Here is a 16,726-nt window from a genome sequence, read left to right on the forward strand (position 1 = left end):
AACAACAACAACAAAAGGATCTTAAGGTTTAGAAGAAATTAATTGGACTCTTTGAATTAGAGTCTGATTCCATCCACAGACACTTATTTATATGGGCTAAAGAATTTCCTTTGAAATTACTTTAGTTGAAAGAATGAAACAGGTGAGTTTGGCTTGTTTCTGCTTCTCATTAAAGCAATAACAGCAACAATGAACAATAGGAAAGATTTCAAACATTATCAATATAAAATAAGGCTGCCTGTAGAGATAAGTAGAACCAGGACTGCTTTCCAGATCTGTGTCTCCTTTACTAATTCCCTGCTCAGAGTCAGTTCATTGAGGAGATATTTCTATGTATAAATCACAACAGGAGATATTTACAAAATATTTTTCACTAAATCCCAGTAAACACTATCAATTAAATACAATAATTTAAATAACCAGAGCTATATCACTAAAATAAACATTCCAGACACAGAAAATTAATAGTGTCAAGAAAGAAGCTTTTGTTTGTTGTTTGTTTTTAATTTTCATTAGGCATGAGTATCTAGATCTTTACAACAATTCTTTTAATCCAGATTCTTTTTGTTCAATAACTGGGTTATTTAGCACTTATAACTTCTTTTCTTTTTCTTTTTTTATTGATTTTTTTTAAAAAATGACATTGGAATGCATTACAATTCTTATTACACATATACAGCACAATTTTTCATATAAAATTATATCTTGGTGTTTTGTTTTGCATCTTGAATGTCCCCTAAAAGCTGTGTATGGAAGGCTTGATTACGAGCCTATATGTAGCTCTGTTGTGAGATGCAGAAACCTTAGGTGATGGGATCTAGTGGAAGAAAGTTGTGTCAATGTAGAAATGCCTCTTAATGGGATATTAGGACCCCAGCCTGTCCCTTCCCACAACCACCACCCCATTCCCCAATCACTATGTCTTGAGCATTTTCCTCTGCCACATACTCCTTGACATGATATTCTGCCTTGCCACAAGCCCAAAGTCAAGGAAACATGGTCTGAAACTATAAGCCAGAATAAATCTTTCCTTCTTATAAGTTGATTTTCTCAGACATTTTGTCACAGCAATGGAAAGCTCACTAATACACATAGTAATAATAATAATAATAATTTCAAACACTGCACTGCACAAATATAAAAAATAAAAAGTGAAATTCTCTTCATCCTAGCACTTCTCTACCTCAAATTTGTAACCATTTCTAATAAGCTAGTGTACATTTTTTTAGACATTTTTAGTTTGGGGCACACAAACATATATGCACACATACACACCTCCTCCACCCTGCACTCTCCAGTCAAACCATACTATATGGACATTCTGCTAAATGCTGTCATGTCAGTGCTGTAGACTGATTCCTTTACTATATTCCATTGTATGACTGTGTCATGATTATTCTTGTTTATTTCACATTTCCATATTGTTAGATATTTTATGTTGACTATACAATTTTCTCCTATTACAAATAAGGCTGCAATGAATATCCTAGATCATACACCTTATATACCTCTATTTTTCTATGGCACGCGCTCCTACAGGCAAGATCATTGTATCAGAGTACATGCATTTTAAATTTCAAGACATACTGCCAATCTGCCCTTAGAAAATGACTGTGTTAATTTATACTATTAAAAAATATGTCTGAGAATGTCCTTTTTCCCTATGCAATTAATACTGAATAGTAATATAGCACAATGAATTCCACTATTATGTATCATTATAATGCACTAATAAAAATTTTTAAATATCAAAAAGACAAAAAATAATACTGAATATTATGTTTTCAATTTTTGTCTACTTAATGAGTTTTAAAATGTCAAGCTTTTGTTTTAATTTCTAATTTTTGATTATCAGTGAAGGTGAACATCTAGTTCTACATTTATTGGTTATTTGTATCTTCCATGATTTGCTTATTCTTATCCACTGCCTACTTTTTTTTTATATTTAGTTTGCTTACGTTTTTCTTGTTTAATTATATAATCACTTCATTATCAAAAATAAGTTATTATTGAACATAAGTACATATGACTGCACCAGTTTTCTTCCAACTTAGTTTATTATAATTTTATCATAAAGTTTTTAAAATGTTTATGTAGTCAAATCTATGTATTTTCTATTTACACCTTCTGAGTTACATGCCTTCAATAGAAAGCAGGCTGCTATGTCCCATCTTACTCTTAATAATTATAAAAATGTTAAATTCCTTTATTATATACAAGTTAAATTAACATTGACATTATTAATCCATTTGAATTTTGTTCTTTGTGTATAGTACAAAGTAGATTTTTCCCAGATGCTTTCCCATAGTCTATCTTCTCCCCACGATTTTAAATGTTACCATTATCATAGTTTAGGGGTGTATCTATGGTTTATTCTCTTTTCAATCAGAATGGCTTAATTTTTTTAAAAAATGTTACCATCAAATATTTATGAAGATGCTATATCATACATATACTGTTGGATGGAACATAATACAGCATAACCTCTCTGGAAAATCATAGTTAGTTTTTTGAAACTCTAAACATAATTACGATAACAACCCACTACTTGCACTCTTGGGCATTTTTCCCAGAAAACTGAAAAACCTGTACTTAACTGTTCGTATTTTTTTTTCAGAAGAGCCAAAAACTTGAAACAGTTCAGATATCCATCAACAGGTCAATGGTTAAACAAACTATGGAACATCCATATCATACTATTTAGCAATAAAAAGGAGCAAACCATTGACACACACACACACACACACACACACACACACACACACCTGCATAAATCTCCAGGGAATTATGATAAGCAATAAAAATCAATCCCAAAAGGTTAAATATAATTTGGATCCACTTATAAAACATTTTTGAACTGAGAAATTTATTCTAAACAAAGAACAGAGAGTAGATTGGTGTCGAGGGGGTAGAGTAAGGTGTGTCTGGTTACAAAGGGCAAAATGAGAAATACTTGTGATGGAACTGAATACACTTGTGGTAAAATTATATAGATAGAAGTACATACACAAGTACAAGGAAAACTGTGGAGACCCAAGTAAGAGCATGTCTACCATATAAATGGACGTGTTATTACACCACAGTCTTATAAGAAGTTATCACTGGGGAAAACTGGGCAAAAGGTACATGGGATCTTTTTGATTACTTCTTATTACTACATGCAAATCCATAGCACTTTTACAAGAATTGATTTATAAAATCAAATGCAAAGAAATATGCAATTTGAGGCTTGTTAAAAACTTAATAAATTTCTAAGACCTCAATGTGCTAAGAATATGGACAGTATAAGGATCATGTTAATAAAGGAACTCCAATGTCTGAGAGAATATAAGGAACAATAAATGTTGGCAAGGATGTCAGGGGAAAGGTACACTCATACACTGTTGGTGGAACTGCAAACTGGTGCAAGTAATTAGAAAAGCAGTATGGTGATTCTTCAGAAAACTTGGAATGGAACCACCATTTGACCCAGATATCCCACTCCTTGGTTTATACCCAAAGGACTTAAAATCAGCATTCTACAGTGACTCAGTCACCTCAATATTTATAACAGCTCAGTTCACAATAGCCAAACTATGGAACCAACCTAGATCTAGATGCCCTTCAATGGATAAAGAAAATGTGGTATATATATATATATATATATATATATATATATATATATATATATACATACATACACACACACATGGGAATATTACTCAGCCTTAAATAAGAATGAAATTATGGCATTTGCTTATAAATGGATGGAACTGGAAAATATCATGCTAAGAGAAATAAGCCAATCACCAAAAAACAAAGGCCGAATATTTTCTCTGATATGCAGATGCTAATTCACAATTAGGATAGGTGGTGGCTAGGGAAAAATACAGGTAATTTGCATTAGGCAGAAGAGTGTGAAGGGACAGGAGGGGGGATTGGGAGTAGGGAGGATAGTAGAATGAATCAGATATTATTACCCTGTTTACATATATGTTTACATGACCGGTGAGATTCTACATCATGTACAACCAGAAGAATGAGAAGTTACACTTCATTTATGTATGACATATCAAAATGCATTCTACTGTCACATATAACTAAGTAGAACAAATAAAAAAATACTGGAGAGTATTAAGTAGATGGAAGTGGTTAAAGAGGGATGATTGTTGAGGTTGCTCCATGGGTCCTTGGGTCCTTGTAGTATTCTATCAATTTTTATAAATACTTAAATTCTCTAAAATTAAAAAAAAAAGGTAAAAATATTGTGACATCATGTTACAGTGTATAGAATCAGATAAATTTAATAATAAAAGGAATTTGAACCTGAATCTTTCCATCTAGCCCAACACTCTTTTTGGGGGGTGAGGATGCTGGAAAGGGACAGTTTACCACTGAGTTAGACCTCCAGTCCTTTTTACTTTTTATTTTGAGACAGGTTCTAAGTTGCTTAGGGCTTCACGAGCTGCTTAGGCCGGCCTTGAACTTGTGATCCTCCTGCCTCAGCCTCCAGAGTCTCTAGGATTATGGGCCTGCTAGGATTACACCACAATTGGCAAGCCCAACACTCTTATCTTGGAGATACAAAGAAGTCCCAGAAAAGTTGCTGGTTTAACCAGTGCCACCTAGGTGGTCATAAACACCAGAAGGCCTAAAACTCAAGTCTACTAACACCAAAACAATTGCTGTTTGTACTGTACTATGCCACTTCTTAACTATAGCTATCTTAATTTGTACTGACATTTCAAACCATAATATCAATATTAATATTAATTTTAGTTTGCTAATATTTTATTATTTTTCTTTTATTATGTGATTTTTAAAAGTAAAGTATATTTAATATTAAGAATTATTGAAAAAGATGTCACAATATGTTCAATTTCTTCAAAATGTTGCTGTTTAATTAAATGAGAGGATACCTGTGTTTAGAAAATTACATTCATTCAGGAGCTAAAAGATTAAGTGGTTCACATTAATTATAGAAACCTTGATTTTATTGAATTCAATTAACAATAAGTTGACAGTGATCTCTCATTTAGAAAATCTGATATGAATTAAGCTTTACAAGTAAATCCCATTAAATAGGGATCATGCTGAAGACACTTCGTAGATATTTTATTAAAAGCAAACCCAAATAGTGTGTATTGGGTTTTGGAAAAGAGATCCGTATCTATATTTATCCTACAGGGAAAAATAATTGAAAGAAGAAAATCTTTTTTTTTTTCACTAATAATCTCTATTACTATTACTGAGCAAACATAAGTAACGAGCTTTATTCATAATATCCCTTGAGGAAAAGAGAGTCAATTTGTTTATTTTTCACCAGCCAGGTCTTTAGTTCAAACCTACTATTAGTCGGGTAGAATCACAGCCAAGATGACAATGAGATTTCTTGGGGCAGCACTTGTTCTGGGCCAGTGTTTAGCTATATCTGAGTGGACATACAAACCTCCTAACCACAGTGGAATTGGTACTGTATAATAAATGCTTCACTTGCTGATTTCCTATGCCAACATCCATTTAATATTTTCAAAAGTGATAAAGATTGATGAAGTCTTTTGAAAAACCCACTAAAAAATCAATTTTTAAGAAAACAAAAGAATTTTGTTATAATATTAAGTGAATTATAAAAATAATTTGTGGGACTTAAGTAACTAGCAGCTTTATATTCTATGGTTCATTATTTTTCCATAGGGTGGTCTTTTTTTCCTTCTTAACTCCTAGAGTGACTTTTTTCTGTGGCTTTTGAGTAAGTGATGGTCACAAGAACTTTTGCAAGCCATGCTATTCTCTTAGCAACTGTATGTTCTACCTAATACATAAAGAAAGAGCTCCACACAAGGCAGGCATAGGTCTGACAGCATATAGGGCAACAATGAAAGACAGTGGTCACAAGATGACCCCCACAATAGCATTTTAGTGAGGTTCTCCCCTTTACCAGTAATATCATCACCACTGCTGCTGATTTTTAAAAAAGGAAAAAGTGAAGTGCCATTCTTTGCTTTGCTCTGTCTGCTACATTAGAAGGGAGTGAATTAGCATCAGCATGGCCTATGTAGGTTCCCACTGAGAGGAAGAATCTGTCTCCTGTGCAGGATTAAATCCTCCTCTGCAGACTGGCATGCTCAAGGGCAAGGCAGGAGGGAGGGGACACAGAAACCTACCAGAGCACATCTGTCAGTTCTCTGGATGTTTGCAGCTGGCTCCATTGTGCTTCTTAGGCCCTGTTTCCTTTAAGATCACACAGGAGTCAGCAAGGCAGCTAATGCCTGGAGCTGGGCAGCTAGCAAACAGGCTGAGTGGAGGGTGCTTCCATGGAGAAGGCTGTCAGATTCAGTGCAGGAGAACACAGATTGTCTGGCATGTGAAAATAGTAATAATGCTTAACAGCACCTAGTGTATGTTAAGGGAAATTAGTACTTTTATATATATATATATATATATATATATATATATATATATATATATATATCATTATTTTCCTAGAAAATAGCAGAATGACTGAGAAGGAGTTTTTAAAAGGTAGGGTCTCCTCATCTACTTTTAGATGAGGAGACCCTACCTTTCAACGTGAAAGAATTAGCAAGATGAGGGATTTGAAAATCAGAAATTCCTCATGTCAATCATGAATGACTAAAGGAAGAGGAAAAGATTTTTAGGTACTCTGAGCTTCACAAATCCAATAAATGTTTTCTCTTCATAATCACCCTGAAGAGAAAACAAAAGTTATAAGAGCTTTTAGTTTTTCTAAAGCTATGGATTGTGTTATGTCCTTTGTTCCTTGCTCTAGGAAAAAAACCAAGGTCACCCAGCAACTAAGAAACTTGGCCAAAACACAAATCTAACTCTCAGTTTCAAAGTTTAGGGATCTTTCACTCTGCCCAAACCATCAGATTTTAAAGTGATGTGTTCCTGGGCTCCACCCCTAAAATTCTGTTTCAGTAGTTGTGGAGTGGAACATTAGAACCCACCTACTAACAATGTTCTGATGATGCTAAAGTGAATGGCCAATGGACCATTCCAAGTAGCCTTGTCTCACTTACATATGGAGGTGTCTACTCTGTCTCTTTGCCCTTGCACTCCATGGGAATACAGAGGGATTCTGCAGCTATGAAATTCTAAAGTCAGGGAAGCCCTGTCACCAAGAAGCCAAATTATGCCACAAGCCAGTTTCCCTTCACTAGCCATTCAGGAGCATTGTTATCTGATTTGCTCCCCTCTTAGAGGGAACACAATGCATACCACCAACTTAGGTCTTCCACCGTCACCTACCTCACAGTTCACTGCTCCTTTCCTTTATTTGCTCCTCTCCAAAAACACTCCCTCATTTTGTCCTTTTCCTTCTAATTGATTAATTTATTCTTGCTGAAGTATTAATGGCCATTAATGGCTTAGTAGGTTATTCCTTTATCAATTACTATATTCAACAGCAGATATTTGACTAATAACCCTAATCAACAGAAATCATTAATAGTGAAATTTAGGGTGCCAAAGTGGAATAAATTTTGTACAATGCATATAACCACCAATATGTGAGACTTGACTTATAAGGTATTCTATGTTTTAACTCCAGAGCTAAAAAATTCTTCTTGGTTACCTTGCTACAGGGTAAATCAGTTTCCACCAGATTTATCCTTGCAGAAAATTAAGAACCAAGAGTCATCATTATTTTACATAATATCCTCTCAAAAATATGAAGAAATATATTATCTTCTGATTTCTCTTTTTCATATTAAACAATCCTAGTTCTTCTAATTTTTTTTTTTAAATAGCCCCGGTTCCACAGATCTGCAGACTTTTTTTTAAAGGGCCAGACATTAAATATTTTTGACTGTGGGCCATAAGGTCTCTGAAACTATAGTATGAAAGAAGCCAGTGGCAACAGGTAAACAATAGACACAGCTGTATGCCAATGACATTCTACGTAGAAAAATAGGCTACAACCCATAGACATTAGTTTACCTATCCCTGTAACTTCATCTGAAGCTCTATTTAATTTCATTTTATTGCATTTTTATAAGCTGGAAGCAGAACCTTATTAAAGGACCTGTCTCCACTTGGTGAACTTTTTCCACTTTTGCATTTTTTCTCATCTCAGGATGTTACATTAAATTTCCTGAGGGAATACGAAATTCTAAGCCCTAGTAAAGATGATGATAATTAAATCAAATGGGCTGCAGTTTGTTTGAAGCCATTTTGTAAAGGAAGATAGTACTATCCTAAATTAGACAAGTGAGATTTTTAAATGTCTAGATGTATAAACTGCAAAGTTTATCTGAATAAATTTCTATATTCAAATCCAGAAATGAGTAAATTTCATTGCCAAAGAGTAAAAATGATAAAAATGTTTGTCTTGATAAACAGATCAACAGGCAAGGTTTGTAGTCATTTTGTAGGGCTGTGACTCCTAAAGCAGGTACATAAGAAATATCATGGAATAGGCATAGTGGTCCAGGCCTATAACTGCAGTGACTTGAGAGGCTGAGGCAGGAGAATAGCAAGTTTAAGGTTAACCTAAAAACTTAGCAAGACCCTGCCTCAAAATTAAAAATAAAAATAAAATAGAAAGGGCATGGATATAGCTCAGTGGTAGAGTGTCTGGGTTCCATCCCCATTAACCAACCGCCTACCCCGACCCCAGCTCCTGCCAAGAAAAAACAAACAAATATACATCATAGGTAGGACTCTCCAAAGAACTCTTCTAAAGAACCTTTGGGGGAAAGCATTTGTTCCTTCCCTATCCTCAAAACTGTTTCTGAATTATGTGGATGTGAAGAGGGGTTTATTTGTTCACTTGCTTTTTACCTAGGGAATCCTTTAGATTTCCACAAGTACCTACCAAGTGCCAGACACTGTGCTTGTGCTAGAACAAAGATGTGGTTTTTGCTTTTAAATAATACAATCTCAGCAGATATGGGAGCAAGACTAAGTCTCCATCTTTCTATTGGGGTAAAAGTGACATTCAAAATCTCAGATAAGGGCTGGGGTTGTAGCTCAGTGGTAGAGTGCTCACCTAACACATGCAACATGTGCGAGGCCCTGGGTTCGATCCTCAGCACCACATAAAAAGAAGTAAATAAAATAAAGGCATTGTGTCCAACTACACCTAAAAAATAAATATTTTTTAAAAATCTCAGATAAAAAAGTAGATTTTAAAGAAGTACAGCATAGACAGAAGTGAAAATGGCATGGGATTTGGAGTTGGACTTGGGTTGAATTCTTGACTCTGTCACTTATGGAATGGGAGGATCGTTTAAACTCTCTGCTCCTCAGCTTCTTCACTTGTTTCTACACCTTCTCCTCATATTTCCCTTGTTTGATGTATATTAAACAAGATGATATGTAGAAATACCTGTTACATAGTAGGAAGAGTGATTTGTTTATTCATTCATCTGACAAATATTATAAGGTACCTTCTGTTTTCTAGATCAAGGGTCCCCATATATTTTCTTAAAGGGCCAAAAAGTATTTGAATTTTATATACTCTGTGTCTTTGTCAAAACCACTCAACTTTGCCACTATAGCATAAAAGCAACCTAGATGATATGTGAATTTGTGAATGTGGCTTTGTTCCAACAAAATGCTATTTATAAACACTAAAATTTAAGTTTCATATAATTTTAATGTGTCATGAAATATTCTACTTTTGATTCTTCTTTAACCATATAAAGTATGAAATCTATTCTTAGCTTGTAGGTAGTATAAAAATAGGCAGCAGGCCATCATCATTGGCCAATCCCTGTTCTAGAGACTGTCCTAGGATCTGGGAAAAGAGGGAGAACAATAGCAATATCATACCCAAATCTGAGGAAACACATTAAACAAATAATCATACAGATAAATATAAAATTATAATTATGAGCTGGGGCTGGGGCTCAGTGGTAAAGTGCTTGCCTGGCATGTGCGAGGCCCTGAGCTCAATCCCCAATATCACGAAAAAGAAAAAAAAAAATCACAGTTATAACAAATTCTATTTGAGAAATATGTGTGAGTGTGTATGTGTGTGTATATAATTCTACCTCACCTATAAATTTTATTTGTGAGATTTTAATCTTTTTTTTTCTTCCAGTTCTTTCAAGTATATTAGTTTTATGGACAACTGACCAGTAGAATATCTTAATCACCCTGCCCCAAGGATTATTTTTAGTTCAATGATCATACCACCTACTCAGATTTTTAGGAACTGTTTTTGTCCAAGTTCATTAGGTTGCCCAATTCTGATCACATAGACTTTTTCCCACCTGTCACCTGCAGTCACTTAAGCTTCTACCTAACAAACTTACTGCAGCAGCCCACTAAAAGTCTCTGCCTGTACTTTCTTCTGCTCATTGCATTTCTTTTTGCCACCAGCAAGCTTTTTTCTAAGTTTTACACATACACATATACATATGTGTACATATGTGCATTTGCTTGCATGTGTGCAGTCTTCACATGTACACATTTATCCAACTAATGTAATACTGAACATCTACCATGTGAAAGGCATGGTGCTGGCTCTAGATATTGTTGGCAAAAAAAAACAGTTATGGTCTTTGCTCTCAAAGAGCTTACAGCTAGAGCAAATCACTGTATGACCAATTATTTAATTGGAGTGTTGCATGTGCTAAAAGAATGTAAGATGCATCTGGGGGGCCTTATCTGGTTGGAGCCATGGAAAAGCTTTTCTTACACAGCACACATATATCATTTGGAATGTGAGTGAGCTTCTGTCTGTCTTATTCACTCATAAATCCCAAGCATCTTGAGCAGGTCCTGGCAAACAGTAGGCATTCTCAATATTTGTTGAATGACATAAATAAATGGAATGAATATAAACAGTGGCAATTTTGATTCTACATAGGTCTCTAAATGGTTTTGATTGTGATTCTAGGATTCCAAATATTAATTACTCATCCCTAACATGTATATATACCTCTTGAATAATTATGAACTCATATTTATGTCATATACTGTGAATATTATAAAATTTATTAACAGGGAAAATTTTTAAATATAATACAAAAGATCATGAAAAAATATTTTCAAAATAATTAATTAGGTGATGCTGTAGGTATTGATAGAAGTAGTATTCCCACCCAACTCTTTGTTCTCAGTAACAAACAACCTTGTTTAGCTCCTCATCCTCATCCCCCCACTGACCTTGCCCATTTTGCTCTCAGATTTCTGGGCCAGTGGTTGTGGTGGAAGAAAGTTGCAGAAATGGTGATTTGAAGGTAGCCATTGAAAAATTAGCACCTCAAAATAGTCACACATATATGTAACCTATAATTGAGCACATAGATACTTGGTTTTCCTCAGGTACCTGGCTCCAGAACAAGGACTGCTGAGCAGCATGCCAGACCTGATCATGATCCTAAATGGTCAGAGACTTGGAAACCAAATGGCTGGATCTGATGTGCCCAATAGTTCTGCCTCTTGCTCCAGCACTGGGAGCAGCAGCTTTAACTCTGAGTCTGAAGAGTCAGAGGTGATTTTTTTTTTTCCTGAATAAAATCCCCAGTCTAAATTGTACATAGACAAAGATGTCTGGGTTCCAAATGTGTAAATCCAACAACAAATAAAAGGTTATAGAGACAGAAAGTTATTTTAGTTCTTAAGGTTCAGGTAATATTTTGCCAATAATATTTAAATGAGAACAACTTGATCAAATATGCAATTTTTTGTTTCATTTTGTTCGAAATCCTGATTATGATATGGCATTTCTTAGGTCTGAATTCAGTTCTTTTCCCATTTTTTGATAGGTGATTTTAATGATTACAATGAATAAAAAAATCCAATAACTCACATGGAAGAAATATATCACTGGTTGTATTTAGCAAATCATAATTTATATTTCAATCCCCTTCTCCATTTGGAAAAGCTTGGTCTTCATGTTCTGGCTGCTTTTCAAAGGGTGCTACTAGTCAACAATCACTTCATACTATCATTAGACACAACATACACAGACATTGACAGTCATCATTAATAATAGCTAACATAGTTCCACATTTAAAATGATGTCCTTAATTTCAAATTTGGAAAGCCAAATTTTGAAAGATTTGATTAGACTGTTTTTATATTCCATCATGTTTTTGCTCATTGGGATATTTTGTAGAAATCTTTAAAAACCTATAGTTTGATTAATCCATGAAACATGAAGGTATGGGACACTTTTAAATTCATTCTATGAAGTTAGTATTATACTCATATCAAAACCAAATAAGGACACAACCAGAAAAGAAAGCTACAGATCAACATCCCTAATGGACTTAAATGCAAAAATTCTTAATAAAATAGTAACTAATCATATTCCACAGTATATTAAGAAGATTGCACATAAAATTGGTTTTATTCCAGAGTTGCAAGGATGGTTTAACATACACAAATCAATAAATGTAATTCATCACATAAATAGAATAAAGTACAAAAATCACATAGTCATTTCAATAGATGCAGAGAAAGCATTTGACAAAATTCATCACACATTCATAATAAAAAATACTGAAGAAACTAGGGATAGTAGGAACCTACCTTGACATCATAAAGGCTATATACAACAAACCCAAAGTCAATAGCACAGTGAATGGGGGAAAACTGAAAGCATTTCCTTTAAAATATGGAACAACACAAAACCATCCACTATTCCTATTCAATACAGTAGTAGAAATTCAAGGCAGGAAAATTTGGCAAGAGAAGAAAATAAAAGAGATAAAAAATACAAAAGGAAGAAGTCAAATGATTACTGTTTGCAGTTGATATGATCCTATATTAGAAGATCCACAAAACTCCACCAGAAAACTTCTAGAGCCAGTAAACAAATTCAGCCAAGTAGCAGATTACACAATCAACATACAAAATCAATAGCTTTCCCATATGCCAATAGTAAATCTGCTGAGAAAGAAATCAGGGAAAGTATCCCACTCACAATGACCTAAAAAAATAAAATATCTAGGAAAAAAAATATAATTGAGGAGGAGAAAGACCTATACAATTAAAACTACAGAACACTGAAGAAAAAAACCAAAGAATACACAACAGATGAAAAGACCCCCCATGTCCATGGATAAGCTGAATATCATTAAAATGACCATATTACCAAAAGCAACAGATTCAATGCAATCCCCATCAAAATACCAATGATATTCATACAATTAGAAAAAACCAGTCCTAAAACTCATGAGAAAGAAAGAAGACCCAGAATAGTCAAAGCAATTCGAAGTCAAAAAACTAATGCTAGAGGCATTTCAATACTTGACTTCAAATTATATGACATTTATGGTAACAAAAACTGTGGTACTGGCACAAAAACAAGCACATGGATCAAGGGAATGGGATAGAAGACATAGAAACAAACCAAGACAAACACATTCATGTTATCCTTGACAGAGGTGCCAAAAACATACACTGGAGAAAAGTCAGCCTTTTAAACAAATGGTTTTGGGGAAACTGGCTATCCACATGTAGAAGAATGAGACTAGATCCTTATCTCTCATTCTGCACAAAAATCAACTCAAAATGTATGACCTAGAAATTAGATCAGAAACTATGCAACTCCTGGAAGAAAATGTAAGGTGAATACGACAATATATGTAGGCACAGGCAAGAACTTCCTCAATCAGATTCCTAAAACTCAGGAAATAATGCCAAAAACTAATAAATGGGATGGCATCAAATCAAAAAGCTTCTTGGTGTTTATTCTAAATAATTAAAGATAGCGATTCATGCATACTCGTGTTTATAGCAGCACAATTCACAATAGCCAAACTATGGAACCAGCTTAGGTATCTGTCAATGGATAAATGGATAAAGAAAATGTGGTATATTTATAGAATGGAGTTTTATTCAGCCATAAAGAAAAATGAAACTATGTCATTTGCAGGAAAATGGATGGAAATAAGTGAAATAAGCCAAACGCAGAAAGTCAAGGATCATATGTTTTCTCTCACAAGTGGAGGCTATAGAGGAAAAAGAATGGGTATGTTTGAGTCAGCTTTGCATTGCTGTGACCTAAACACTCAACAAGAACAACTTAGAGGAGAAAAATTTTATTTTGGCTCACCGTTTCAGAGCTTCAGTCTATGGTCAATGGACTCCATAGCTCTGGTCCCAAGGTGAGACAGAACATCATGATGAAAGGATGTGGTCCAGGAAAGTAGTTCAGTACATGGCAACAAGGAAGGAGAGAGAGCACTCTGCTCATCAGGGAAAAAATATAAATCCCAAACACATGTGTTCAGTGACTAACTTCCTCTAGCTACACCCTTCCTGTCTATGGTTACCACCCAGTAATCAGTAAATTAATCCACTGCTATGGATTACCTGATCAGTGGATTAATACATTGATAAGATTATATTTCTCATAATCTAACCATTTACCTCTGAACCTTCTTGCATTTTATCATACATGAGCTTTTGTGGGACATCTTATATCTAAACCATACAGGGGATCTCATGAAAATTACAGGGAGATCAGTAGGGCAGAGGAAAATAACCAGGGAGGAAAAAGAGTGATAGAAAAGGGGAAACACTGAGGAATGATATTGGCCAAATTACATTGTTATATGATGTTCACGTATGAATATGTAACTATGAATCCCTACATTATCCCAATGTATAATTATAATGTACCAATAAAAATATGAAAAAATAATAAAATAAAACCCCTAGTCTAACAAGTTGGAGTTGCATGAACTGAAACTGGATGAGACCATCAGAGTAAATCCAGGGCATAGATAAACTGCAATGAACAGCAAATACTGAATGGATTGAGGGCATCCTTGTTAGCTTTTTCCTAACTTCTGGATCCTGGTTTCTTTTTAGATGCCTTGAGTAACATATATGACACTTGATCTTCTGACAAATAAATAGAGTGCAGATATCAAACATAAATCCATATTTAAATATTAGTAAAGCTTAATTTTTTAAAAAAAATCAAAGTAAATATAAATACCATTTCTTTTTTGTTAATTTTTTTTATTATTAGTTGTTCAAAACATTACAAAGCTCTTGACATATCATATTTCATACATTTGATTCAAGCAGATTATGAACTCCCATTTTTACCCCATATACATATTGCAGATTCACATCGGTTACACATCCACTTTTTTACATACTGCCATACTAGTGTCTTTGTAATAAATACCGTTTCTTATGTTATTTTGCACATCTGAACGTGCTATTTTGCAAACCCTCTGGGATTGTGGATTCACCTTAAAGACTATACTGGTGGCCCAGACCATTGTTAAAGTTATGAAAAAGGCAAAATTGATCTTTGGCCTCCTCTGCATCTTGCTTTTTAAAATCTGGTTCTCCTCTTATAGCACAAAGCTCTTAAATTCAGCCTTCAGTCCTCAAATCTGATCTTCACAAGAAAGGGGCCTGATAAATTCACCAATATTAAATGTCACAAATAGGACAGAGTGATCCTACCAATAGCCTGCATCTTAAGAGAAGTTCCTTGAACAGAGAAAACCTAATGAATCACCAACAAAGTTTCTTTAACAAGTGAGTGCAGTTTGTGGGGTAGGTGGGTATTGTCAGTGATTTTCCTGACACCCTTTGGAACATGCCCTGAGGGTTACTTCCTCCTGTACTGGGGAGAGATCAATCATACCAGTGACTGTGCAAAGAGTAATGTAAGTATCACCAGTACCTCCTGATCACTCTGAGGTGGCAGAATACACTCCTAGAAGGAACTGTGTTTGAATTCCAAATGCTGGACCCCATGTCTCCTTCCCTGTTACCAAACAGGGCATTCTACCACATTTTCTGTTTGCAATGCTAATGAAAAATCAACATTCAACAGAAGAAGAAAATTTAAAAAGTTTAAGCTGATAATACTGAATTAATGTATTTTCCTGGTTACTTATAATGGCAAAGAATTATTTGCATAGTAAGAAAAATGCTAATTTTATTAAAGTGCTATTAGATGAGGCTTTTAGACTAACTTCCAGCACCCTAAAAAATTATACGAGTGACTTGATTTGTCAGTTCTAACCTCTTTGGAATCATTTGCCTGCATAGTTGCCACACTTGGAGAGAAAAAAACAAATCCAGAACTGACTTGTTTCCTAAATGAATTGGGAAGTTGTCATTAAGAAGCATCTGCTACTTTATTGCACTCATGTAAAAGCATTCTTGTGCCTCTATAACGGACTATTGAGCAGATGTTTTAGAGCACTATACCCACAGCAATACGTGTATCATAAAAAAGATAAGGACTTACAATATAATTAATGATTTCAGATCCTCCATAAATGAATTTCACTTTTTTAATGGATTAAAAGTTGTGTCAAGAACTTCAACTTCTAACTTAAGCAATTTATCTTCAAGAAAGTGAAGACAAAATTGTATACAGCTTTAAATAACAAAGGGTCAGACTTAGTCTTAAAACAAACATGAGAAAATCTAAGAGTACAGACAAAATCACTCTACCTCCTTCCCACACATCAGCCAGAGAATTTGCCATTACAAATCAATTTCCTTGTGTTTTAAAGGCCCTCAAGTCAGAAGAATATGACTTTTCTCTGAGAATAGGGCATTAAAATAATTTGTCAGCCAAAATTTCTTAAAATGTAGCTGAGATTTTTAAGCTGACAGTGGGCTCATAGCATGGGAGACAAGAACAGGACCCTGGGCAGCAGCAGAAGCAGCAGGAAGCAAGAAGTATATGTAAACTTGCACAGTGGCGGTTATAAACTAGTAACATGTTCCTGTTACTTTAATAAAGTGTACTACCTTTAACAGAAGAAATTTTAAAACACAA

The 16,726-nt window shown here is 34.5% G+C and overlaps 1 protein-coding gene across 8 annotated transcripts in view; it reads right to left on the reverse strand.

Annotated features, from left to right (window-relative positions):
• Atg10 (autophagy related 10) overlaps window positions 1-16,726 on the reverse strand; it is a 304,230-nt gene that overhangs the window by 131,022 nt on the left and 156,482 nt on the right. The gene's annotated exons all lie outside the window — the stretch shown is intronic.

This window comes from Marmota flaviventris, chromosome 5 (genome assembly GCF_047511675.1).
Source record: "Marmota flaviventris isolate mMarFla1 chromosome 5, mMarFla1.hap1, whole genome shotgun sequence".
Lineage (NCBI taxonomy): Eukaryota > Metazoa > Chordata > Mammalia > Rodentia > Sciuridae > Marmota > Marmota flaviventris.